This window comes from Cyanistes caeruleus, chromosome 2 (genome assembly GCF_971803275.1).
Source record: "Cyanistes caeruleus chromosome 2, bCyaCae1.hap1.1, whole genome shotgun sequence".
Classification (NCBI taxonomy): domain Eukaryota; kingdom Metazoa; phylum Chordata; class Aves; order Passeriformes; family Paridae; genus Cyanistes; species Cyanistes caeruleus.
In genome coordinates, this window is record NC_141702.1 from 86515422 (window position 1) to 86542323 (window position 26902).

Below are 26902 nucleotides of genomic sequence, written 5' to 3' on the forward strand. Positions count from 1 at the left end.
AGATTTTGTGAGATGTTGCAGGAGTTTGTTTGGGTTCTGAGAAGATGGAAGGAATTTTGTGGGATTTTTGTGGAATTTTGAGGATTTCTCTTGAATTTTGTGGGATTTGGAGGAGACTTGAAGAATTTTGCGGAATTTTCTTAGATTTTGTGGAAATTTGTTGAGATTTTGTGAGATGGTTCTGGAATTTGGTGGGATATTGAGGAAATTCAGTGAATTTTGAGGGATTTTTCTTGAATTTTTTGGCTATTGGTGGAGATTTTGTGAGATGTTGCAGGAATTTGGTAGGGTTTTGAGAAGATTTATGGAATTTTGTGGCATTTTTCTGCAATTTTGTGAGGCTTTTCCAGAATTTTTGGTGATATTGAGGTGATTTGGTGGGATGTTTCTGGAATTTTGTGGGATTTTTATGGGATTTGTACGAGACTTGAAGAATTTTGCGGGATTTTTCTTGAATTGTTTGGAAATTGTTGGAGATTTTGTGGGATGTTTGTGGGTTGTTTGTGGGATGTTTGTGGGATGTTTGTGGGATGTTTGTGGTATTTGGAGGAGACTTGAAGAATTTTGCGGGATTTTTCTTGAATTGTTTGGAAATTGGTGGAGATTTTGTGAGATGTTGCAGGAGTTTGTTTAAGTTCTGAGAAGATGGAAGGAATTTTGTGGGATTTTTGTTGAATTTTGAGGATTTCTCTTGAATTTTGTGGGATTTGGAGGAGACTTGAAGAATTTTGCGGAATTTTCTTAGATTTTGTGGAAATTTGTTGAGATTTTGTGAGATGGTTCTGGAATTTGGTGGGATATTGAGGAAATTCAGTGAATTTTGAGGGATTTTTCTTGAATTTTTTGGCTATTGGTGGAGATTTTGCGAGATGTTGCAGGAATTTGGTAGGGTTTTGAGAAGGTTTAGGGAATTTTGTGGCATTTTTCTGCAATTTTGTGAGGCTTTTCCAGAATTTTTGGTGATATTGAGGTGATTTGGTGGGATGTTTCTGGAATTTTGTGGGATTTTTCTGGGATTTGTACGAGACTTGAAGAATTTTGCGGGATTTTTCTTGAATTGTTTGGAAATTGGTGGAGATTTTGTGAGATGTTGCAGGAGTTTGTTTGGGTTTTGAGAAGATGTAGGGAATTTTGTGGCATTTTTCTGGAATTTTGAGGGGCTTTCAAGAACTTTGTGAGAGTTTTCTTGAATTTAGTGGAAATTTGTTGAGATTTTGTGAGATGGTTCTGGAATTTGGTGGGATTTTTGTGGGATTTTGAGGATTTCTCTTGAATTTTGTGGGATTTGGAGGAGACTTGAAGAATTTGGAGGGAATTTTCTTGAATTTTTTGGATATTGGTGGAGATTTTGTGAGATGCTGCAGGAATGTGGTTGGGTTTTGAGAAGATTTAGGGATTTTTGTGGGATATTCGTGGAATTTTCAGCAGCTTTCAAGTATTTTGTGAGAGTCTTCTTGAATTTTGTGGAAATTGTTGGAGATTTTGTGGGATGTTGCAGGAATGTGGTTGGGTTCTGAGAAGATTTAGGGAATTGTGTGGGGCTTGTACAGGATTTTGTGCGATTTCTTTTGAATTTTGTGGGATTTCTCTTGAATTTTGTGGGATGTTTGTGGGATGTTTGTGGGATGTTTGTGGGATGTTTGTGGGATGTTTGTGGTATTTGGAGGAGACTTGAAGAATTTTGCGGGATTTTTCTTGAATTGTTTGGAAATTGGTGGAGATTTTGTGAGATGTTGCAGGAGTTTGTTTGGGTTCTGAGAAGATGGAAGGAATTTTGTGGGATTTTTGTTGAATTTTGAGGATTTCTCTTGAATTTTGTGGGATTTGGAGGAGACTTGAAGAATTTGGAGGGAATTTTCTTAGATTTTGTGGAAATTTGTTGAGATTTTGTTAGATGGTTCTGGAATTTGGTGGGATATTGAGGAAATTCAGTGAATTTGGAGGGATTTTTCTTGAATTTTTTGGCTATTGGTGGAGATTTTGTGAGATGTTGAAGGAATTTGGTAGGGTTTTGAGAAGATTTATGGAATTTTGTGGCATTTTTCTGCAATTTTGTGAGGCTTTTCCAGAATGTTTGGTGATATTGAGGTGATTTGGTGGGATGTTTCTGGAATTTTGTGGGATTTTTCTGGGATTTGGAGGAGACTTGAAGAATTTTGCGGGATTTTTCTTGAATTTTGTGGAAATTGTTGGAGATTTTGTGAGATGTTGCAGGAATGTGGTTGGGTTTTGAGAAGATGTAGGGAAGTTTGTGGCATTTTTCTGGAATTTTGAGGGGCTTTCAAGAACTTTGTGAGAGTTTTCTTGAATTTAGTGGAAATTTGTTGAGATTTTGTGAGATGGTTCTGGAATTTGGTGGGATTTTTGTGGGATTTTGAGGATTTGTCTTGAATTTTGTGGGATTTGGAGGAGACTTGAAGAATTTGGAGGGAATTTTCTTGAATTTTTTGGATATTGGTGGAGATTTTGTGAGATGCTGCAGGAATGTGGTTGGGTTTTGAGAAGATTTAGGGATTTTTGTGGGATATTCGTGGAATTTTCAGCAGCTTTCAAGTATTTTGTGAGAGTCTTCTTGAATTTTGTGGAAATTGTTGGAGATTTTGTGGGATGTTGCAGGAATGTGGTTGGGTTCTGAGTAGATTTAGGGAATTGTGTGGGGCTTGTACAGGATTTTGTGCGATTTCTTTTGAATTTTGTGGGATTTCTCTTGAATTTTGTGGGATGTTTGTGGGATGTTTGTGGGATGTTTGTGGGATGTTTGTGGGATGTTTGTGGTATTTGGAGGAGACTTGAAGAATTTTGCGGGATTTTTCTTGAATTGTTTGGAAATTGGTGGAGATTTTGTGAGATGTTGCAGGAGTTTGTTTGGGTTCTGAGAAGATGGAAGGAATTTTGTGGGATTTTTGTGGAATTTTGAGGATTTGTCTTGAATTTTGTGGGATTTGGAGGAGACTTGAAGAATTTGGAGGGAATTTTCTTAGATTTAGTGGAAATTTGTTGAGATTTTGTGAGATGGTTCTGGAATTTGGTGGGATATTGAGGAAATTCAGTGAATTTTGAGGGATTTTTCTTGAATTTTTTGGCTATTGGTGGAGATTTTGTGAGATGTTGCAGGAATTTGTTTGGGTTTTGAGAAGATGGAAGGAATTTTGTTGGATTTTTGTGGAATTTTGAGGATTTCTCTTGAATTTTGTGGGATTTGGAGGAGACTTGAAGAATTTGGAAGGAATTTTCTTAGATTTAGTGGAAATTTGTTGAGATTTTGTGAGATGGTTCTGGAATTTGGTGGGATATTGAGGAAATTCAGTGAATTTTGAGGGATTTTTCTTGAATTTTTTGGCTATTGGTGGAGATTTTGTGAGATGTTGCAGGAATTTGGTAGGGTTTTGAGAAGATTTATGGAATTTTGTGGCATTTTTCTGCAATTTTGTGAGGCTTTTCCAGAATGTTTGGTGATATTGAGGTGATTTGGTGGGATGTTTCTGGAATTTTGTGGGATTTTTCTGGGATTTGTACGAGACTTGAAGAATTTTGCGGGATTTTTCTTGAATTGTTTGGAAATTGGTGGAGATTTTGTGAGATGTTGCAGGAGTTTGTTTGGGTTTTGAGAAGATGTAGGGAAGTTTGTGGCATTTTTCTGGAATTTTGAGGGGCTTTCAAGAACTTTGTGAGAGTTTTCTTGAATTTAGTGGAAATTTGTTGAGATTTTGTGAGATGGTTCTGGAATTTGGTGGGATTTTTGTGGGATTTTGAGGATTTGTCTTGAATTTTGTGGGATTTGGAGGAGACTTGAAGAATTTGGAGGGAATTTTCTTGAATTTTTTGGATATTGGTGGAGATTTTGTGAGATGCTGCAGGAATGTGGTTGGGTTTTGAGAAGATTTAGGGATTTTTGTGGGATATTCGTGGAATTTTCAGCAGCTTTCAAGTATTTTGTGAGAGTCTTCTTGAATTTTGTGGAAATTTCCGGAGATTTTGTGAGATGTTGCAGGAATTTTGTGGGATTTTTGTGGAATTTTGAGGAATTCTCTTGAATTTTGTGGGATTTGGAGGAGACTTGAAGAAGTTGGAGGGATTTTTCCTAAATGTTGTGGAAATTGGTGGAGATTTTGTGAGATGTTTCAGGAATTTGTTTGGATTTTGAGAAGATGTAGGGAATTTTGTTGGATTTTTGTGGAATTTTGAGGATTTCTCTTGAATTTTGTGGGATTTGGAGGAGACTTGAAGAATTTTGCGGGAATTTTCTTAGATTTTGTGGAAATGTGTGGAGATTTTGTGAGATGTCTGTAGAATTTTGTAATGTTTTGAGAAGATGTAGGGAATTTTGTGGCATTTTTCTGGAATTTTGAGGGGCTTTCAAGAACTTTGTGAGAGTTTTTTTGAATTTTTTGGAAATTTGTTGAGATTTTGTGAGATGGTTCTGGAGTTTGGTTGGATATTGAGGAAATTCAGTGAATTTGGAGGGAATTTTCTTGAATTTTGTGGAAATTGTTGGAGATTTTGTGGGATGTTGCAGGAATGTGGTTGGGTTCTGAGAAGATTTAGGGAATTGTGTGGGGCTTGTACAGAATTTGGTGGGATTTCTCTTGAATTTTGTGGGATTTCTCTTGAATTTTATGGGATGTTTGTGGGATGTTTTTGAGATGTTTGTAGGATGTTTGTGGTATTTGGAGGAGACTTTTAGGAATTTTGCGGGATTTTTCTTGAAATGTTTGGAAATTGTTGGAGATTTTGTGAGATGTTGCAGGAATTTGTTTGGGTTTTGAGAAGATGGAAGGAATTTTGTGGGATTTTTGTGGAATTTTGAGGATTTCTCTTGAATTTTGTGGGATTTGGAGGAGACTTGAAGAATTTGGAGGGAATTTTCTTAGATTTAGTGGAAATTTTTTGAGATTTTGTGAGATGGTTCTGGAATTTGGTGGGATATTGAGGAAATTCAGTGAATTTTGAGGGATTTTTCTTGAATTTTGTGGAAATTGTTGGAGATTTTGTGGGATGTTGCAGGAATTGGGTAGGGTTTTGAGAAGGTTTAGGGAATTTTGTGGCATTTTTCTGCAATTTTGTGAGGCTTTTCCAGAATTTTTGGTGATATTGAGGTGATTTGGTGGGATGTTTCTGGAATTTTGTGGGATTTTTCTGGGATTTGTACGAGACTTGAAGAATTTTGCGGGATTTTTCTTGAATTGTTTGGAAATTGGTGGAGATTTTGTGAGATGTTGCAGGAGTTTGTTTGGGTTTTGAGAAGATGTAGGGAATTTTGTGGCATTTTTCTGGAATTTTGAGGGGCTTTCAAGAACTTTGTGAGAGTTTTCTTGAATTTAGTGGAAATTTGTTGAGATTTTGTGAGATGGTTCTGGAATTTGGTGGGATTTTTGTGGGATTTTGAGGATTTGTCTTGAATTTTGTGGGATTTGGAGGAGACTTGAAGAATTTGGAGGGAATTTTCTTGAATTTTTTGGATATTGGTGGAGATTTTGTGAGATGCTGCAGGAATGTGGTTGGGTTTTGAGAAGATTTAGGGATTTTTGTGGGATATTCGTGGAATTTTCAGCAGCTTTCAAGTATTTTGTGAGAGTCTTCTTGAATTTTGTGGAAATTTCCAGAGATTTTGTGGGATGTTGCAGGAATGTGGTTGGGTTCTGAGAAGATTTAGGGAATTGTGTGGGGCTTGTACAGGATTTTGTGCGATTTCTTTTGAATTTTTGGGATTTCTCTTGAATTTTGTGGGATGTTTGTGGGATGTTTGTGGGATGTTTGTGGGATGTTTGTGGGATGTTTGTGGGATGTTTGTGGTATTTGGAGGAGACTTGAAGAATTTTGCGGGATTTTTCTTGAATTGTTTGGAAATTGGTGGAGATTTTGTGAGATGTTGCAGGAGTTTGTTTGGGTTCTGAGAAGATGGAAGGAATTTTGTGGGATTTTTGTGGAATTTTGAGGATTTCTCTTGAATTTTGTGGGATTTGGAGGAGACTTGAAGAATTTGGAGGGAATTTTCTTAGATTTTGTGGAAATTTGTTGAGATTTTGTGAGATGGTTCTGGAATTTGGTGGGATATTGAGGAAATTCAGTGAATTTGGAGGGATTTTTCTTGAATTTTTTGGCTATTGGTGGAGATTTTGTGAGATGTTGCAGGAATTTGTTTGGGTTTTGAGAAGATGGAAGGAATTTTGTTGGATTTTTGTGGAATTTTGAGGATTTCTCTTGAATTTTGTGGGATTTGGAGGAGACTTGAAGAATTTGGAGGGAATTTTCTTAGATTTAGTGGAAATTTGTTGAGATTTTGTGAGATGGTTCTGGAATTTGGTGGGATATTGAGGAAATTCAGTGAATTTTGAGGGATTTTTCTTGAATTTTGTGGAAATTGTTGGAGATTTTGTGGGATGCTGCAGGAATTGGGTAGGGTTTTGAGAAGGTTTAGGGAATTTTGTGGCATTTTTCTGCAATTTTGTGAGGCTTTTCCAGAATTTTTGGTGATATTGAGGTGATTTGGTGGGATGTTTCTGGAATTTTGTGGGATTTTTCTGGGATTTGTACGAGACTTGAAGAATTTTGCGGGATTTTTCTTGAATTGTTTGGAAATTGGTGGAGATTTTGTGGGATGTTTGTGGGATGTTTGTGGGATGTTTGTGGGATGTTTGTGGGATGTTTGTGGTATTTGGAGGAGACTTGAAGAATTTTGCGGGATTTTTCTTGAATTGTTTGGAAATTGGTGGAGATTTTGTGAGATGTTGCAGGAGTTTGTTTGGGTTCTGAGAAGATGGAAGGAATTCGGTGGGATTTTTGTGGAATTTTGAGGATTTGTCTTGAATTTTGTGGGATTTGGAGGAGACTTGAAGAATTTGGAGGGAATTTTCTTAGATTTAGTGGAAATTTGTTGAGATTTTGTGAGATGGTTCTGGAATTTGGTGGGATATTGAGGAAATTCAGTGGATTTGGAGGGATTTTTCTTGAATTTTTTGGCTATTGTTGGAGATTTTGTGAGATGTTGCAGGAATTTGGTAGGGTTTTGAGAAGATTTATGGAATTTTGTGGCATTTTTCTGCAATTTTGTGAGGCTTTTCCAGAATGTTTGGTGATATTGAGGTGATTTGGTGGGATGTTTCTGGAATTTTGTGGGATTTTTCTGGGATTTGTACGAGACTTGAAGAATTTTGCGGGATTTTTCTTGAATTTTGTGGAAATTGTTGGAGATTTTGTGAGATGTTGCAGGAGTTTGTTTGGGTTTTGAGAAGATGTAGGGAATTTTGTGGCATTTTTCTGGAATTTTGAGGGGCTTTCAAGAACTTTGTGAGAGTTTTCTTGAATTTAGTGGAAATTTGTTGAGATTTTGTGAGATGGTTCTGGAATTTGGTGGGATTTTTGTGGGATTTTGAGGATTTGTCTTGAATTTTGTGGGATTTGGAGGAGACTTGAAGAATTTGGAGGGAATTTTCTTGAATTTTTTGGATATTGGTGGAGATTTTGTGAGATGCTGCAGGAATGTGGTTGGGTTTTGAGAAGATTTAGGGATTTTTGTGGGATATTCGTGGAATTTTCAGCAGCTTTCAAGTATTTTGTGAGAGTCTTCTTGAATTTTGTGGAAATTTCCGGAGATTTTGTGAGATGTTGCAGGAATTTTGTGGGATTTTTGTGGAATTTTGAGGAATTCTCTTGAATTTTGTGGGATTTGGAGGAGACTTGAAGAAGTTGGAGGGATTTTTCCTAAATGTTGTGGAAATTGGTGGAGATTTTGTGAGATGTTTCAGGAATTTGTTTGGATTTTGAGAAGATGTAGGGAATTTTGTTGGATTTTTGTGGAATTTTGAGGATTTCTCTTGAATTTTGTGGGATTTGGAGGAGACTTGAAGAATTTTGCGGGAATTTTCTTAGATTTTGTGGAAATGTGTGGAGATTTTGTGAGATGTCTGTAGAATTTTGTAATGTTTTGAGAAGATGTAGGGAATTTTGTGGCATTTTTCTGGAATTTTGAGGGGCTTTCAAGAACTTTGTGAGAGTTTTTTTGAATTTTTTGGAAAATTGATGAGATTTTGTGAGATGGTTCTGGAGTTTGGTGGGATATTGAGGAAATTCAGTGAATTTGGAGGGAATTTTCTTGAATTTTGTGGAAATTGTTGGAGATTTTGTGGGATGTTGCAGGAATGTGGTTGGGTTCTGAGAAGATTTAGGGAATTGTGTGGGGCTTGTACAGGATTTTGTGCGATTTCTTTTGAATTTTGTGGGATTTCTATTGAATTTTATGGGATGTTTGTGGGATGTTTGTGAGATGTTTGTAGGATGTTTGTGGTTTTGGAGGAGACTTTTAGGAATTTTGCGGGATTTTTCTTGAAATGTTTGGAAATTGTTGGAGATTTTGTGAGATGTTGCAGGAATTTGTTTGGGTTTTGAGAAGATGGAAGGAATTTTGTGGGATTTTTGTGGAATTTTGAGGATTTTTCTTGAATTTTGTGGGATTTGGAGGAGACTTGAAGAATTTGGAGGGAATTTTCTTAGATTTAGTGGAAATTTTTTGAGATTTTGTGAGATGGTTCTGGAATTTGGTGGGATATTGAGGAAATTCAGTGAATTTGGAGGGACTTTTCTTGAATTTTGTGGAAATTGTTGGAGTTTTTGTGGGATGTTGCAGGAATTGGGTAGGGTTTTGAGAAGGTTTAGGGAATTTTGTGGCATTTTTCTGCAATTTTGTGAGGCTTTTCCAGAATTTTTGGTGATATTGAGGTGATTTGGTGGGATGTTTCTGGAATTTTGTGGGATTTTTCTGGGATTTGTACGAGACTTGAAGAATTTTGCGGGATTTTTCTTGAATTGTTTGGAAATTGGTGGAGATTTTGTGAGATGTTGCAGGAGTTTGTTTGGGTTTTGAGAAGATGTAGGGAATTTTGTGGCATTTTTCTGGAATTTTGAGGGGCTTTCAAGAACTTTGTGAGAGTTTTCTTGAATTTAGTGGAAATTTGTTGAGATTTTGTGAGATGGTTCTGGAATTTGGTGGGATTTTTGTGGGATTTTGAGGATTTGTCTTGAATTTTGTGGGATTTGGAGGAGACTTGAAGAATTTGGAGGGAATTTTCTTGAATTTTTTGGATATTGGTGGAGATTTTGTGAGATGCTGCAGGAATGTGGTTGGGTTTTGAGAAGATTTAGGGATTTTTGTGGGATATTCGTGGAATTTTCAGCAGCTTTCAAGTATTTTGTGAGAGTCTTCTTGAATTTTGTGGAAATTTCCAGAGATTTTGTGGGATGTTGCAGGAATGTGGTTGGGTTCTGAGAAGATTTAGGGAATTGTGTGGGGCTTGTACAGGATTTTGTGCGATTTCTTTTGAATTTTTGGGATTTCTCTTGAATTTTGTGGGATGTTTGTGGGATGTTTGTGGGATGTTTGTGGGATGTTTGTGGGATGTTTGTGGGATGTTTGTGGTATTTGGAGGAGACTTGAAGAATTTTGCGGGATTTTTCTTGAATTGTTTGGAAATTGGTGGAGATTTTGTGAGATGTTGCAGGAGTTTGTTTGGGTTCTGAGAAGATGGAAGGAATTTTGTGGGATTTTTGTGGAATTTTGAGGATTTCTCTTGAATTTTGTGGGATTTGGAGGAGACTTGAAGAATTTTGCGGAATTTTCTTAGATTTTGTGGAAATTTGTTGAGATTTTGTGAGATGGTTCTGGAATTTGGTGGGATATTGAGGAAATTCAGTGAATTTTGAGGGATTTTTCTTGAATTTTTTGGCTATTGGTGGAGATTTTGTGAGATGTTGCAGGAATTTGGTAGGGTTTTGAGAAGATTTATGGAATTTTGTGGCATTTTTCTGCAATTTTGTGAGGCTTTTCCAGAATTTTTGGTGATATTGAGGTGATTTGGTGGGATGTTTCTGGAATTTTGTGGGATTTTTATGGGATTTGTACGAGACTTGAAGAATTTTGCGGGATTTTTCTTGAATTGTTTGGAAATTGTTGGAGATTTTGTGGGATGTTTGTGGGTTGTTTGTGGGATGTTTGTGGGATGTTTGTGGGATGTTTGTGGTATTTGGAGGAGACTTGAAGAATTTTGCGGGATTTTTCTTGAATTGTTTGGAAATTGGTGGAGATTTTGTGAGATGTTGCAGGAGTTTGTTTAAGTTCTGAGAAGATGGAAGGAATTTTGTGGGATTTTTGTTGAATTTTGAGGATTTCTCTTGAATTTTGTGGGATTTGGAGGAGACTTGAAGAATTTTGCGGAATTTTCTTAGATTTTGTGGAAATTTGTTGAGATTTTGTGAGATGGTTCTGGAATTTGGTGGGATATTGAGGAAATTCAGTGAATTTTGAGGGATTTTTCTTGAATTTTTTGGCTATTGGTGGAGATTTTGCGAGATGTTGCAGGAATTTGGTAGGGTTTTGAGAAGATTTATGGAATTTTGTGGCATTTTTCTGCAATTTTGTGAGGCTTTTCCAGAATTTTTGGTGATATTGAGGTGATTTGGTGGGATGTTTCTGGAATTTTGTGGGATTTTTCTGGGATTTGTAGGAGACTTGAAGAATTTTGCGGGATTTTTCTTGAATTGTTTGGAAATTGGTGGAGATTTTGTGAGATGTTGCAGGAGTTTGTTTGGGTTTTGAGAAGATGTAGGGAATTTTGTGGCATTTTTCTGGAATTTTGAGGGGCTTTCAAGAACTTTGTGAGAGTTTTCTTGAATTTAGTGGAAATTTGTTGAGATTTTGTGAGATGGTTCTGGAATTTGGTGGGATTTTTGTGGGATTTTGAGGATTTCTCTTGAATTTTGTGGGATTTGGAGGAGACTTGAAGAATTTGGAGGGAATTTTCTTGAATTTTTTGGATATTGGTGGAGATTTTGTGAGATGCTGCAGGAATGTGGTTGGGTTTTGAGAAGATTTAGGGATTTTTGTGGGATATTCGTGGAATTTTCAGCAGCTTTCAAGTATTTTGTGAGAGTCTTCTTGAATTTTGTGGAAATTGTTGGAGATTTTGTGGGATGTTGCAGGAATGTGGTTGGGTTCTGAGAAGATTTAGGGAATTGTGTGGGGCTTGTACAGGATTTTGTGCGATTTCTTTTGAATTTTGTGGGATTTCTCTTGAATTTTGTGGGATGTTTGTGGGATGTTTGTGGGATGTTTGTGGGATGTTTGTGGGATGTTTGTGGTATTTGGAGGAGACTTGAAGAATTTTGCGGGATTTTTCTTGAATTGTTTGGAAATTGGTGGAGATTTTGTGAGATGTTGCAGGAGTTTGTTTGGGTTCTGAGAAGATGGAAGGAATTTTGTGGGATTTTTGTTGAATTTTGAGGATTTCTCTTGAATTTTGTGGGATTTGGAGGAGACTTGAAGAATTTGGAGGGAATTTTCTTAGATTTTGTGGAAATTTGTTGAGATTTTGTTAGATGGTTCTGGAATTTGGTGGGATATTGAGGAAATTCAGTGAATTTGGAGGGATTTTTCTTGAATTTTTTGGCTATTGGTGGAGATTTTGTGAGATGTTGAAGGAATTTGGTAGGGTTTTGAGAAGATTTATGGAATTTTGTGGCATTTTTCTGCAATTTTGTGAGGCTTTTCCAGAATGTTTGGTGATATTGAGGTGATTTGGTGGGATGTTTCTGGAATTTTGTGGGATTTTTCTGGGATTTGGAGGAGACTTGAAGAATTTTGCGGGATTTTTCTTGAATTTTGTGGAAATTGTTGGAGATTTTGTGAGATGTTGCAGGAATGTGGTTGGGTTTTGAGAAGATGTAGGGAAGTTTGTGGCATTTTTCTGGAATTTTGAGGGGCTTTCAAGAACTTTGTGAGAGTTTTCTTGAATTTAGTGGAAATTTGTTGAGATTTTGTGAGATGGTTCTGGAATTTGGTGGGATTTTTGTGGGATTTTGAGGATTTGTCTTGAATTTTGTGGGATTTGGAGGAGACTTGAAGAATTTGGAGGGAATTTTCTTGAATTTTTTGGATATTGGTGGAGATTTTGTGAGATGCTGCAGGAATGTGGTTGGGTTTTGAGAAGATTTAGGGATTTTTGTGGGATATTCGTGGAATTTTCAGCAGCTTTCAAGTATTTTGTGAGAGTCTTCTTGAATTTTGTGGAAATTTCCGGAGATTTTGTGGGATGTTGCAGGAATGTGGTTGGGTTCTGAGTAGATTTAGGGAATTGTGTGGGGCTTGTACAGGATTTTGTGCGATTTCTTTTGAATTTTGTGGGATTTCTCTTGAATTTTGTGGGATGTTTGTGGGATGTTTGTGGGATGTTTGTGGGATGTTTGTGGGATGTTTGTGGTATTTGGAGGAGACTTGAAGAATTTTGCGGGATTTTTCTTGAATTGTTTGGAAATTGGTGGAGATTTTGTGAGATGTTGCAGGAGTTTGTTTGGGTTCTGAGAAGATGGAAGGAATTTTGTGGGATTTTTGTGGAATTTTGAGGATTTGTCTTGAATTTTGTGGGATTTGGAGGAGACTTGAAGAATTTGGAGGGAATTTTCTTAGATTTTGTGGAAATTTGTTGAGATTTTGTGAGATGGTTCTGGAATTTGGTGGGATATTGAGGAAATTCAGTGAATTTTGAGGGATTTTTCTTGAATTTTTTGGCTATTGGTGGAGATTTTGTGAGATGTTGCAGGAATTTGTTTGGGTTTTGAGAAGATGGAAGGAATTTTGTTGGATTTTTGTGGAATTTTGAGGATTTCTCTTGAATTTTGTGGGATTTGGAGGAGACTTGAAGAATTTGGAAGGAATTTTCTTAGATTTAATGGAAATTTGTTGAGATTTTGTGAGATGGTTCTGGAATTTGGTGGGATATTGAGGAAATTCAGTGAATTTTGAGGGATTTTTCTTGAATTTTGTGGAAATTGTTGGAGATTTTGTGGGATGTTGCAGGAATTGGGTAGGGTTTTGAGAAGGTTTAGGGAATTTTGTGGCATTTTTCTGCAATTTTGTGAGGCTTTTCCGGAATTTTTGGTGATATTGAGGTGATTTGGTGGGATGTTTCTTGAATTTTGTGGGATTTTTCTGGGATTTGTACGAGACTTGAAGAATTTTGCGGGATTTTTCTTGAATTGTTTGGAAATTGTTGGAGATTTTGTGGGATGTTTGTGGGATGTTTGTGGGATGTTTGTGGGATGTTTGTGGGATGTTTGTGGTATTTGGAGGAGACTTGAAGAATTTTGCGGGATTTTTCTTGAATTGTTTGGAAATTGGTGGAGATTTTGTGAGATGTTGCAGGAGTTTGTTTGGGTTCTGAGAAGATGGAAGGAATTTTGTGGGATTTTTGTGGAATTTTGAGGATTTCTCTTGAATTTTGTGGGATTTGGAGGAGACTTGAAGAATTTTGCGGAATTTTCTTAGATTTTGTGGAAATTTGTTGAGATTTTGTGAGATGGTTCTGGAATTTGGTGGGATATTGAGGAAATTCAGTGAATTTTGAGGGATTTTTCTTGAATTTTGTGGAAACTGGTGGAGATTTTGTGAGATGTTGCAGGAATTTGGTAGGGTTTTGAGAAGATTTATGGAATTTTGTGGCATTTTTCTGCAATTTTGTGAGGCTTTTCCAGAATGTTTGGTGATATTGAGGTGATTTGGTGGGATGTTTCTGGAATTTTGTGGGATTTTTCTGGGATTTGTACGAGACTTGAAGAATTTTGCGGGATTTTTCTTGAATTGTTTGGAAATTGGTGGAGATTTTGTGAGATGTTGCAGGAGTTTGTTTGGGTTTTGAGAAGATGTAGGGAAGTTTGTGGCATTTTTCTGGAATTTTGAGGGGCTTTCAAGAACTTTGTGAGAGTTTTCTTGAATTTAGTGGAAATTTGTTGAGATTTTGTGAGATGGTTCTGGAATTTGGTGGGATTTTTGTGGGATTTTGAGGATTTGTCTTGAATTTTGTGGGATTTGGAGGAGACTTGAAGAATTTGGAGGGAATTTTCTTGAATTTTTTGGATATTGGTGGAGATTTTGTGAGATGCTGCAGGAATGTGGTTGGGTTTTGAGAAGATTTAGGGATTTTTGTGGGATATTCGTGGAATTTTCAGCAGCTTTCAAGTATTTTGTGAGAGTCTTCTTGAATTTTGTGGAAATTGTTGGAGATTTTGTGGGATGTTGCAGGAATGTGGTTGGGTTCTGAGAAGATTTAGGGAATTGTGTGGGGCTTGTACAGGATTTTGTGCGATTTCTTTTGAATTTTGTGGGATTTCTCTTGAATTTTGTGGGATGTTTGTGGGATGTTTGTGGGATGTTTGTGGGATGTTTGTGGGATGTTTGTGGTATTTGGAGGAGACTTGAAGAATTTTGCGGGATTTTTCTTGAATTGTTTGGAAATTGGTGGAGATTTTGTGAGATGTTGCAGGAGTTTGTTTGGGTTCTGAGAAGATGGAAGGAATTTTGTGGGATTTTTGTTGAATTTTGAGGATTTCTCTTGAATTTTGTGGGATTTGGAGGAGACTTGAAGAATTTGGAGGGAATTTTCTTAGATTTTGTGGAAATTTGTTGAGATTTTGTGAGATGGTTCTGGAATTTGGTGGGATATTGAGGAAATTCAGTGAATTTGGAGGGATTTTTCTTGAATTTTTTGGCTATTGGTGGAGATTTTGTGAGATGTTGCAGGAATTTGGTAGGGTTTTGAGAAGATTTATGGAATTTTGTGGCATTTTTCTGCAATTTTGTGAGGCTTTTCCAGAATGTTTGGTGATATTGAGGTGATTTGGTGGGATGTTTCTGGAATTTTGTGGGATTTTTCTGGGATTTGTACGAGACTTGAAGAATTTTGCGGGATTTTTCTTGAATTGTTTGGAAATTGGTGGAGATTTTGTGAGATGTTGCAGGAGTTTGTTTGGGTTTTGAGAAGATGTAGGGAATTTTGTGGCATTTTTCTGGAATTTTGAGGGGCTTTCAAGAACTTTGTGAGAGTTTTCTTGAATTTAGTGGAAATTTGTTGAGATTTTGTGAGATGGTTCTGGAATTTGGTGGGATTTTTGTGGGATTTTGAGGATTTGTCTTGAATTTTGTGGGATTTGGAGGAGACTTGAAGAATTTGGAGGGAATTTTCTTGAATTTTTTGGATATTGGTGGAGATTTTGTGAGATGCTGCAGGAATGTGGTTGGGTTTTGAGAAGATTTAGGGATTTTTGTGGGATATTCGTGGAATTTTCAGCAGCTTTCAAGTATTTTGTGAGAGTCTTCTTGAATTTTGTGGAAATTTCCGGAGATTTTGTGAGATGTTGCAGGAATTTTGTGGGATTTTTGTGGAATTTTGAGGAATTCTCTTGAATTTTGTGGGATTTGGAGGAGACTTGAAGAAGTTGGAGGGATTTTTCCTAAATGTTGTGGAAATTGGTGGAGATTTTGTGAGATGTTTCAGGAATTTGTTTGGATTTTGAGAAGATGTAGGGAATTTTGTTGGATTTTTGTGGAATTTTGAGGATTTCTCTTGAATTTTGTGGGATTTGGAGGAGACTTGAAGAATTTTGCGGGAATTTTCTTAGATTTTGTGGAAATGTGTGGAGATTTTGTGAGATGTCTGTAGAATTTTGTAATGTTTTGAGAAGATGTAGGGAATTTTGTGGCATTTTTCTGGAATTTTGAGGGGCTTTCAAGAACTTTGTGAGAGTTTTTTTGAATTTTTTGGAAATTTGTTGAGATTTTGTGAGATGGTTCTGGAGTTTGGTTGGATATTGAGGAAATTCAGTGAATTTGGAGGGAATTTTCTTGAATTTTGTGGAAATTGTTGGAGATTTTGTGGGATGTTGCAGGAATGTGGTTGGGTTCTGAGAAGATTTAGGGAATTGTGTGGGGCTTGTACAGAATTTGGTGGGATTTCTCTTGAATTTTGTGGGATTTCTCTTGAATTTTATGGGATGTTTGTGGGATGTTTTTGAGATGTTTGTAGGATGTTTGTGGTATTTGGAGGAGACTTGAAGAATTTTGCGGGATTTTTCTTGAATTGTTTGGAAATTGGTGGAGATTTTGTGAGATGTTGCAGGAGTTTGTTTGGGTTCTGAGAAGATGGAAGGAATTTTGTGGGATTTTTGTGGAATTTTGAGGATTTCTCTTGAATTTTGTGGGATTTGGAGGAGACTTGAAGAATTTGGAGGGAATTTTCTTAGATTTAGTGGAAATTTTTTGAGATTTTGTGAGATGGTTCTGGAATTTGGTGGGATATTGAGGAAATTCAGTGAATTTTGAGGGATTTTTCTTGAATTTTGTGGAAATTGTTGGAGATTTTGTGGGATGTTGCAGGAATTGGGTAGGGTTTTGAGAAGGTTTAGGGAATTTTGTGGCATTTTTCTGCAATTTTGTGAGGCTTTTCCAGAATTTTTGGTGATATTGAGGTGATTTGGTGGGATGTTTCTGGAATTTTGTGGGATTTTTCTGGGATTTGTACGAGACTTGAAGAATTTTGCGGGATTTTTCTTGAATTGTTTGGAAATTGGTGGAGATTTTGTGAGATGTTGCAGGAGTTTGTTTGGGTTTTGAGAAGATGTAGGGAATTTTGTGGCATTTTTCTGGAATTTTGAGGGGCTTTCAAGAACTTTGTGAGAGTTTTCTTGAATTTAGTGGAAATTTGTTGAGATTTTGTGAGATGGTTCTGGAATTTGGTGGGATTTTTGTGGGATTTTGAGGATTTGTCTTGAATTTTGTGGGATTTGGAGGAGACTTGAAGAATTTGGAGGGAATTTTCTTGAATTTTTTGGATATTGGTGGAGATTTTGTGAGATGCTGCAGGAATGTGGTTGGGTTTTGAGAAGATTTAGGGATTTTTGTGGGATATTCGTGGAATTTTCAGCAGCTTTCAAGTATTTTGTGAGAGTCTTCTTGAATTTTGTGGAAATTTCCGGAGATTTTGTGAGATGTTGCAGGAATTTTGTGGGATTTTTGTGGAATTTTGAGGAATTCTCTTGAATTTTGTGGGATTTGGAGGAGACTTGAAGAAGTTGGAGGGATTTTTCCTAAATGTTGTGGAAATTGGTGGAGATTTTGTGAGATGTTTCAGGAATTTGTTTGGATTTTGAGAAGATGTAGGGAATTTTGTTGGATTTTTGTGGAATTTTGAGGATTTCTCTTGAATTTTGTGGGATTTGGAGGAGACTTGAAGAATTTTGCGGGAATTTTCTTAGATTTTGTGGAAATGTGTGGAGATTTTGTGAGATGTCTGTAGAATTTTGTAATGTTTTGAGAAGATGTAGGGAATTTTGTGGCATTTTTCTGGAATTTTGAGGGGCTTTCAAGAACTTTGTGAGAGTTTTTTTGAATTTTTTGGAAATTTGTTGAGATTTTGTGAGATGGTTCTGGAGTTTGGTTGGATATTGAGGAAATTCAGTGAATTTGGAGGGAATTTTCTTGAATTTTGTGGAAATTGTTGGAGATTTTGTGGGATGTTGCAGGAATGTGGTTGGGTTCTGAGAAGATTTAGGGAATTGTGTGGGGCTTGTACAGAATTTGGTGGGATTTCTCTTGAATTTTGTGGGATTTCTCTTGAATTTTATGGGATGTTTGTGGGATGTTTTTGAGATGTTTGTAGGATGTTTGTGGTATTTGGAGGAGACTTGAAGAATTTTGCGGGATTTTTCTTGAATTGTTTGGAAATTGGTGGAGATTTTGTGAGATGTTGCAGGAGTTTGTTTGGGTTCTGAGAAGATGGAAGGAATTTTGTGGGATTTTTGTGGAATTTTGAGGATTTCTCTTGAATTTTGTGGGATTTGGAGGAGACTTGAAGAATTTGGAGGGAATTTTCTTAGATTTAGTGGAAATTTTTTGAGATTTTGTGAGATGGTTCTGGAATTTGGTGGGATATTGAGGAAATTCAGTGAATTTTGAGGGATTTTTCTTGAATTTTGTGGAAATTGTTGGAGATTTTGTGGGATGTTGCAGGAATTGGGTAGGGTTTTGAGAAGGTTTAGGGAATTTTGTGGCATTTTTCTGCAATTTTGTGAGGCTTTTCCAGAATTTTTGGTGATATTGAGGTGATTTGGTGGGATGTTTCTGGAATTTTGTGGGATTTTTCTGGGATTTGTACGAGACTTGAAGAATTTTGCGGGATTTTTCTTGAATTGTTTGGAAATTGGTGGAGATTTTGTGAGATGTTGCAGGAGTTTGTTTGGGTTTTGAGAAGATGTAGGGAATTTTGTGGCATTTTTCTGGAATTTTGAGGGGCTTTCAAGAACTTTGTGAGAGTTTTCTTGAATTTAGTGGAAATTTGTTGAGATTTTGTGAGATGGTTCTGGAATTTGGTGGGATTTTTGTGGGATTTTGAGGATTTGTCTTGAATTTTGTGGGATTTGGAGGAGACTTGAAGAATTTGGAGGGAATTTTCTTGAATTTTTTGGATATTGGTGGAGATTTTGTGAGATGCTGCAGGAATGTGGTTGGGTTTTGAGAAGATTTAGGGATTTTTGTGGGATATTCGTGGAATTTTCAGCAGCTTTCAAGTATTTTGTGAGAGTCTTCTTGAATTTTGTGGAAATTTCCAGAGATTTTGTGGGATGTTGCAGGAATGTGGTTGGGTTCTGAGAAGATTTAGGGAATTGTGTGGGGCTTGTACAGGATTTTGTGCGATTTCTTTTGAATTTTTGGGATTTCTCTTGAATTTTGTGGGATGTTTGTGGGATGTTTGTGGGATGTTTGTGGGATGTTTGTGGGATGTTTGTGGGATGTTTGTGGTATTTGGAGGAGACTTGAAGAATTTTGCGGGATTTTTCTTGAATTGTTTGGAAATTGGTGGAGATTTTGTGAGATGTTGCAGGAGTTTGTTTGGGTTCTGAGAAGATGGAAGGAATTTTGTGGGATTTTTGTGGAATTTTGAGGATTTCTCTTGAATTTTGTGGGATTTGGAGGAGACTTGAAGAATTTGGAGGGAATTTTCTTAGATTTTGTGGAAATTTGTTGAGATTTTGTGAGATGGTTCTGGAATTTGGTGGGATATTGAGGAAATTCAGTGAATTTGGAGGGATTTTTCTTGAATTTTTTGGCTATTGGTGGAGATTTTGTGAGATGTTGCAGGAATTTGTTTGGGTTTTGAGAAGATGGAAGGAATTTTGTTGGATTTTTGTGGAATTTTGAGGATTTCTCTTGAATTTTGTGGGATTTGGAGGAGACTTGAAGAATTTGGAGGGAATTTTCTTAGATTTAGTGGAAATTTGTTGAGATTTTGTGAGATGGTTCTGGAATTTGGTGGGATATTGAGGAAATTCAGTGAATTTTGAGGGATTTTTCTTGAATTTTGTGGAAATTGTTGGAGATTTTGTGGGATGCTGCAGGAATTGGGTAGGGTTTTGAGAAGGTTTAGGGAATTTTGTGGCATTTTTCTGCAATTTTGTGAGGCTTTTCCAGAATTTTTGGTGATATTGAGGTGATTTGGTGGGATGTTTCTGGAATTTTGTGGGATTTTTCTGGGATTTGTACGAGACTTGAAGAATTTTGCGGGATTTTTCTTGAATTGTTTGGAAATTGGTGGAGATTTTGTGGGATGTTTGTGGGATGTTTGTGGGATGTTTGTGGGATGTTTGTGGGATGTTTGTGGTATTTGGAGGAGACTTGAAGAATTTTGCGGGATTTTTCTTGAATTGTTTGGAAATTGGTGGAGATTTTGTGAGATGTTGCAGGAGTTTGTTTGGGTTCTGAGAAGATGGAAGGAATTTTGCGGGATTTTTGTGGAATTTTGAGGATTTCTCTTGAATTTTGTGGGATTTGGAGGAGACTTGAAGAATTTTGTGGAATTTTCTTAGATTTTGTGGAAATTTGTTGAGATTTTGTGAGATGGTTCTGGAATTTGGTGGGATATTGAGGAAATTCAGTGAATTTGGAGGGATTTTTCTTGAATTTTTTGGCTATTGGTGGAGATTTTGTGAGATGTTGCAGGAATTTGTTTGGGTTTTGAGAAGATGGAAGGAATTTTGTTGGATTTTTGTGGAATTTTGAGGCATTCTCTTGAATTTTGTGGGATTTGGAGGAGACTTGAAGAATTTGGAGGGAATTTTCTTAGATTTAGTGGAAATTTGTTGAGATTTTGTGAGATGGTTCTGGAATTTGGTGGGATATTGAGGAAATTCAGTGAATTTTGAGGGATTTTTCTTGAATTTTGTGGAAATTGTTGGAGATTTTGTGGGACGTTGCAGGAATTGGGTAGGGTTTTGAGAAGGTTTAGGGAATTTTGTGGCATTTTTCTGCAATTTTGTGAGGCTTTTCCAGAATTTTTGGTGATATTGAGGTGATTTGGTGGGATGTTTCTTGAATTTTGTGGGATTTTTCTGGTATTTGTACGAGACTTGAAGAATTTTGCGGGATTTTTCTTGAATTGTTTGGAAATTGTTGGAGATTTTGTGAGATGTTGCAGGAGTTTGTTTGGGTTTTGAGAAGATGTAGGGAATTTTGTGGCATTTTTCTGGAATTTTGAGGGGCTTTCAAGAACTTTGTGAGAGTTTTCTTGAATTTAGTGGAAATTTGTTGAGATTTTGTGAGATGGTTCTGGAATTTGGTGGGATTTTTGTGGGATTTTGAGGATTTGTCTTGAATTTTGTGGGATTTGGAGGAGACTTGAAGAATTTGGAGGGAATTTTCTTGAATTTTTTGGATATTGGTGGAGATTTTGTGAGATGCTGCAGGAATGTGGTTGGGTTTTGAGAAGATTTAGGGATTTTTGTGGGATATTCGTGGAATTTTCAGCAGCTTTCAAGTATTTTGTGAGAGTCTTCTTGAATTTTGTGGAAATTTCCAGAGATTTTGTGAGATGTTGCAGGAATTTTGTGGGATTTTTGTGGAATTTTGAGGAATTCTCTTGAATTTTGTGGGATTTGGAGGAGACTTGAAGAAGTTGGAGGGATTTTTCCTAAATGTTGTGGAAATTGGTGGAGATTTTGTGAGATGTTTCAGGAATTTGTTTGGATTTTGAGAAGATGTAGGGAATTTTGTTGGATTTTTGTGGAATTTTGAGGATTTCTCTTGAATTTTGTGGGATTTGGAGGAGACTTGAAGAATTTTGCGGGAATTTTCTTAGATTTTGTGGAAATGTGTGGAGATTTTGTGAGATGTCTGTAGAATTTTGTAATGTTTTGAGAAGATGTAGGGAATTTTGTGGCATTTTTCTGGAATTTTGAGGGGCTTTCAAGAACTTTGTGAGAGTTTTTTTGAATTTTTTGGAAATTTGTTGAGATTTTGTGAGATGGTTCTGGAGTTTGGTTGGATATTGAGGAAATTCAGTGAATTTGGAGGGAATTTTCTTGAATTTTGTGGAAATTGTTGGAGATTTTGTGGGATGTTGCAGGAATGTGGTTGGGTTCTGAGAAGATTTAGGGAATTGTGTGGGGCTTGTACAGAATTTGGTGGGATTTCTCTTGAATTTTGTGGGATTTCTCTTGAATTTTATGGGATGTTTGTGGGATGTTTTTGAGATGTTTGTAGGATGTTTGTGGTATTTGGAGGAGACTTTTAGGAATTTTACGGGATTTTTCTTGAATTTTTTGGCTATTGGTGGAGATTTTGTGAGATGTTGCAGGAATTTGGTAGGGTTTTGAGAAGATTTATGGAATTTTGTGGCATTTTTCTGCAATTTTGTGAGGCTTTTCCAGAATGTTTGGTGATATTGAGGTGATTTGGTGGGATGTTTCTGGAATTTTGTGGGATTTTTCTGGGATTTGTACGAGACTTGAAGAATTTTGCGGGATTTTTCTTGAATTGTTTGGAAATTGGTGGAGATTTTGTGAGATGTTGCAGGAGTTTGTTTGGGTTTTGAGAAGATGTAGGGAATTTTGTGGCATTTTTCTGGAATTTTGAGGGGCTTTCAAGAACTTTGTGAGAGTTTTCTTGAATTTAGTGGAAATTTGTTGAGATTTTGTGAGATGGTTCTGGAATTTGGTGGGATTTTTGTGGGATTTTGAGGATTTGTCTTGAATTTTGTGGGATTTGGAGGAGACTTGAAGAATTTGGAGGGAATTTTCTTGAATTTTTTGGATATTGGTGGAGATTTTGTGAGATGCTGCAGGAATGTGGTTGGGTTTTGAGAAGATTTAGGGATTTTTGTGGGATATTTGTGGAATTTTCAGCAGCTTTCAAGTGTTTTGTGAGAGTCTTCTTGAATTTTGTGGAAATTGTTGGAGATTTTGTGGGATGTTGCAGGAATGTGGTTGGGTTCTGAGAAGATTTAGGGAATTGTGTGGGGCTTGTACAGGATTTTGTGCGATTTCTTTTGAATTTTTGGGATTTCTCTTGAATTTTGTGGGATGTTTGTGGGATGTTTGTGGGATGTTTGTGGGATGTTTGTGGGATGTTTGTGGGATGTTTGTGGTATTTGGAGGAGACTTGAAGAATTTTGCGGGATTTTTCTTGAATTGTTTGGAAATTGGTGGAGATTTTGTGAGATGTTGCAGGAGTTTGTTTGGGTTCTGAGAAGATGGAAGGAATTTTGTGGGATTTTTGTGGAATTTTGAGGATTTCTCTTGAATTTTGTGGGATTTGGAGGAGACTTGAAGAATTTTGTGGAATTTTCTTAGATTTTGTGGAAATTTGTTGAGATTTTGTGAGATGGTTCTGGAATTTGGTGGGATATTGAGGAAATTCAGTGAATTTGGAGGGATTTTTCTTGAATTTTTTGGCTATTGGTGGAGATTTTGTGAGATGTTGCAGGAATTTGTTTGGGTTTTGAGAAGATGGAAGGAATTTTGTTGGATTTTTGTGGAATTTTGAGGATTTCTCTTGAATTTTGTGGGATTTGGAGGAGACTTGAAGAATTTGGAGGGAATTTTCTTAGATTTAGTGGAAATTTGTTGAGATTTTGTGAGATGGTTCTGGAATTTGGTGGGATATTGAGGAAATTCAGTGAATTTTGAGGGATTTTTCTTGAATTTTGTGGAAATTGTTGGAGATTTTGTGGGATGCTGCAGGAATTGGGTAGGGTTTTGAGAAGGTTTAGGGAATTTTGTGGCATTTTTCTGCAATTTTGTGAGGCTTTTCCAGAATTTTTGGTGATATTGAGGTGATTTGGTGGGATGTTTCTGGAATTTTGTGGGATTTTTCTGGGATTTGTACGAGACTTGAAGAATTTTGCGGGATTTTTCTTGAATTGTTTGGAAATTGGTGGAGATTTTGTGGGATGTTTGTGGGATGTTTGTGGGATGTTTGTGGGATGTTTGTGGGATGTTTGTGGTATTTGGAGGAGACTTGAAGAATTTTGCGGGATTTTTCTTGAATTGTTTGGAAATTGGTGGAGATTTTGTGAGATGTTGCAGGAGTTTGTTTGGGTTCTGAGAAGATGGAAGGAATTCGGTGGGATTTTTGTGGGATTTTGAGGATTTGTCTTGAATTTTGTGGGATTTGGAGGAGACTTGAAGAATTTGGAGGGAATTTTCTTAGATTTAGTGGAAATTTGTTGAGATTTTGTGAGATGGTTCTGGAATTTGGTGGGATATTGAGGAAATTCAGTGGATTTGGAGGGATTTTTCTTGAATTTTTTGGCTATTGTTGGAGATTTTGTGAGATGTTGCAGGAATTTGGTAGGGTTTTGAGAAGATTTATGGAATTTTGTGGCATTTTTCTGCAATTTTGTGAGGCTTTTCCAGAATGTTTGGTGATATTGAGGTGATTTGGTGGGATGTTTCTGGAATTTTGTGGGATTTTTCTGGGATTTGTACGAGACTTGAAGAATTTTGCGGGATTTTTCTTGAATTGTTTGGAAATTGGTGGAGATTTTGTGAGATGTTGCAGGAGTTTGTTTGGGTTTTGAGAAGATGTAGGGAATTTTGTGGCATTTTTCTGGAATTTTGAGGGGCTTTCAAGAACTTTGTGAGAGTTTTCTTGAATTTAGTGGAAATTTGTTGAGATTTTGTGAGATGGTTCTGGAATTTGGTGGGATTTTTGTGGGATTTTGAGGATTTGTCTTGAATTTTGTGGGATTTGGAGGAGACTTGAAGAATTTGGAGGGAATTTTCTTGAATTTTTTGGATATTGGTGGAGATTTTGTGAGATGCTGCAGGAATGTGGTTGGGTTTTGAGAAGATTTAGGGATTTTTGTGGGATATTTGTGGAATTTTCAGCAGCTTTCAAGTATTTTGTGAGAGTCTTCTTGAATTTTGTGGAAATTGTTGGAGATTTTGTGGGATGTTGCAGGAATGTGGTTGGGTTCTGAGAAGATTTAGGGAATTGTGTGGGGCTTGTACAGGATTTTGTGCGATTTCTTTTGAATTTTTGGGATTTCTCTTGAATTTTGTGGGATGTTTGTGGGATGTTTGTGGGATGTTTGTGGGATGTTTGTGGGATGTTTGTGGTATTTGGAGGAGACTTGAAGAATTTTGCGGGATTTTTCTTGAATTGTTTGGAAATTGGTGGAGATTTTGTGAGATGTTGCAGGAGTTTGTTTGGGTTCTGAGAAGATGGAAGGAATTTTGTGGGATTTTTGTGGAATTTTGAGGATTTCTCTTGAATTTTGTGGGATTTGGAGGAGACTTGAAGAATTTTGTGGAATTTTCTTAGATTTTGTGGAAATTTGTTGAGATTTTGTGAGATGGTTCTGGAATTTGGTGGGATATTGAGGAAATTCAGTGAATTTGGAGGGATTTTTCTTGAATTTTTTGGCTATTGGTGGAGATTTTGTGAGATGTTGCAGGAATTTGTTTGGGTTTTGAGAAGATGGAAGGAATTTTGTTGGATTTTTGTGGAATTTTGAGGATTTCTCTTGAATTTTGTGGGATTTGGAGGAGACTTGAAGAATTTGGAGGGAATTTTCTTAGATTTAGTGGAAATTTGTTGAGATTTTGTGAGATGGTTCTGGAATTTGGTGGGATATTGAGGAAATTCAGTGAATTTTGAGGGATTTTTCTTGAATTTTGTGGAAATTGTTGGAGATTTTGTGGGATGCTGCAGGAATTGGGTAGGGTTTTGAGAAGGTTTAGGGAATTTTGTGGCATTTTTCTGCAATTTTGTGAGGCTTTTCCAGAATTTTTGGTGATATTGAGGTGATTTGGTGGGATGTTTCTGGAATTTTGTGGGATTTTTCTGGGATTTGTACGAGACTTGAAGAATTTTGCGGGATTTTTCTTGAATTGTTTGGAAATTGGTGGAGATTTTGTGGGATGTTTGTGGGATGTTTGTGGGATGTTTGTGGGATGTTTGTGGGATGTTTGTGGTATTTGGAGGAGACTTGAAGAATTTTGCGGGATTTTTCTTGAATTGTTTGGAAATTGGTGGAGATTTTGTGAGATGTTGCAGGAGTTTGTTTGGGTTCTGAGAAGATGGAAGGAATTCGGTGGGATTTTTGTGGGATTTTGAGGATTTGTCTTGAATTTTGTGGGATTTGGAGGAGACTTGAAGAATTTGGAGGGAATTTTCTTAGATTTAGTGGAAATTTGTTGAGATTTTGTGAGATGGTTCTGGAATTTGGTGGGATATTGAGGAAATTCAGTGGATTTGGAGGGATTTTTCTTGAATTTTTTGGCTATTGTTGGAGATTTTGTGAGATGTTGCAGGAATTTGGTAGGGTTTTGAGAAGATTTATGGAATTTTGTGGCATTTTTCTGCAATTTTGTGAGGCTTTTCCAGAATGTTTGGTGATATTGAGGTGATTTGGTGGGATGTTTCTGGAATTTTGTGGGATTTTTCTGGGATTTGTACGAGACTTGAAGAATTTTGCGGGATTTTTCTTGAATTGTTTGGAAATTGTTGGAGATTTTGTGAGATGTTGCAGGAGTTTGTTTGGGTTTTGAGAAGATGTAGGGAATTTTGTGGCATTTTTCTGGAATTTTGAGGGGCTTTCAAGAACTTTGTGAGAGTTTTCTTGAATTTAGTGGAAATTTGTTGAGATTTTGTGAGATGGTTCTGGAATTTGGTGGGATTTTTGTGGGATTTTGAGGATTTGTCTTGAATTTTGTGGGATTTGGAGGAGACTTGAAGAATTTGGAGGGAATTTTCTTGAATTTTTTGGATATTGGTGGAGATTTTGTGAGATGCTGCAGGAATGTGGTTGGGTTTTGAGAAGATTTAGGGATTTTTGTGGGATATTCGTGGAATTTTCAGCAGCTTTCAAGTATTTTGTGAGAGTCTTCTTGAATTTTGTGGAAATTTCCAGAGATTTTGTGAGATGTTGCAGGAATTTTGTGGGATTTTTGTGGAATTTTGAGGAATTCTCTTGAATTTTGTGGGATTTGGAGGAGACTTGAAGAAGTTGGAGGGATTTTTCCTAAATGTTGTGGAAATTGGTGGAGATTTTGTGAGATGTTTCAGGAATTTGTTTGGATTTTGAGAAGATGTAGGGAATTTTGTTGGATTTTTGTGGAATTTTGAGGATTTCTCTTGAATTTTGTGGGATTTGGAGGAGACTTGAAGAATTTTGCGGGAATTTTCTTAGATTTTGTGGAAATGTGTGGAGATTTTGTGAGATGTCTGTAGAATTTTGTAATGTTTTGAGAAGATGTAGGGAATTTTGTGGCATTTTTCTGGAATTTTGAGGGGCTTTCAAGAACTTTGTGAGAGTTTTTTTGAATTTTTTGGAAAATTGATGAGATTTTGTGAGATGGTTCTGGAGTTTGGTGGGATATTGAGGAAATTCAGTGAATTTGGAGGGAATTTTCTTGAATTTTGTGGAAATTGTTGGAGATTTTGTGGGACGTTGCAGGAATTGGGTAGGGTTTTGAGAAGGTTTAGGGAATTTTGTGGCATTTTTCTGCAATTTTGTGAGGCTTTTCCAGAATTTTTGGTGATATTGAGGTGATTTGGTGGGATGTTTCTTGAATTTTGTGGGATTTTTCTGGTATTTGTACGAGACTTGAAGAATTTTGCGGGATTTTTCTTGAATTGTTTGGAAATTGTTGGAGATTTTGTGAGATGTTGCAGGAGTTTGTTTGGGTTTTGAGAAGATGTAGGGAATTTTGTGGCATTTTTCTGGAATTTTGAGGGGCTTTCAAGAACTTTGTGAGAGTTTTCTTGAATTTAGTGGAAATTTGTTGAGATTTTGTGAGATGGTTC